Consider the following 1137-nt stretch of genomic DNA (forward strand, 5'->3'; position numbering starts at 1 on the left):
CATTCTGTCCCTTTTTCTCTGGATATGCAATTAGAGGTTTCATAATGATAGCTGCATTTGTAAATGTATGGGAAATTGAACAGAGCCTTCAAAAATAAAACCAACATGTTTCAAAAACAAAAACTTAACATTTAAAGTTATGAAAAATATCTGAAAAACATCCTCACAAGACAATCCTGAAGTACCTAATACTGTAATTAGAATTCCTGTATACTTTATACAATTGATGCCTAATAATGTTTTTGTATATTAGTTAAATACCTTTGAATGGGGCATAAATTTTGATTAACTTTTACGATTATTAAACAAAATTTCTGAAATGTAATAGAAAATACAATTTTACAGTATGTGTCTCATTATACATATCATTCCTTTATTTGTAAACTACATTCCTCATGAGTGTGTGTGTGTGTGTGTGTGTGTGTGAGAGAAATTTTAACAAAACACCAATGCATGACACCTGTTTCCACACTGTGGACACAGAAAATTGATCTCTGATTTGTGGTTGTGGCCAGAATTATAGGGCCTCTTTATATTTACAACTCTGTCTCTTAGACTGTGAATTAACAACCCATTTGGGACAACTTCACAGTTGTTCTCTCTGCATCAGTTGTTTCCCAGCAGTTAATGATCATATCCATTTTTAAACCATTGTTTAAGCTCAACTTTAGCATGTCCTACAAGAATGTCTTCTGCTTTTACTATTTTACATTCTTCACTCTCTGGGAAATATCTGTTTGGATGTTAAGCAGGATTTATTTATGTAATCATTAAGGTAACCAGAACAACGTGGTGTGTGTCTACATGGAACATAAAGGGTGACACAAGCCAGTGAGCATGCGGTGCTATGAGGGAATCATCACACTTAGGAAAGCACAGACATGATGGACATCAAATTTATACGTAAATGATGCTTTTGTGCACTGCATTAGGGGGGATCCAATACGCATCGGGTCGAGATCATCAGAGAGAGTAACCCAGAGAAGATGAGCTGAAACTTTATTCAATGACTATGGAAGAATCAATTTTTTTTTGTTTTTTTGGGTTTTTTTGTTTGTTTTATTTTTTCCATAATTTTATTGATAAACAAATAGCAATGAGACAGTTTCAAATCAAATTGGTAGGATAGTTTCAATA

The 1137-nt window shown here is 33.3% G+C and overlaps 1 protein-coding gene across 2 annotated transcripts in view; it reads left to right on the forward strand.

The window, feature by feature from the left end:
• The window catches only part of Grid2 (glutamate ionotropic receptor delta type subunit 2), a 1592033-nt gene that overhangs the window by 1279932 nt on the left and 310964 nt on the right, over positions 1 to 1137 (forward strand). The window lies entirely within an intron of this gene.

Source organism: Octodon degus, unplaced genomic scaffold (assembly GCF_000260255.1).
Source record: "Octodon degus isolate 3935 unplaced genomic scaffold, OctDeg1.0 scaffold00125, whole genome shotgun sequence".
NCBI classification, from domain to species: domain Eukaryota; kingdom Metazoa; phylum Chordata; class Mammalia; order Rodentia; family Octodontidae; genus Octodon; species Octodon degus.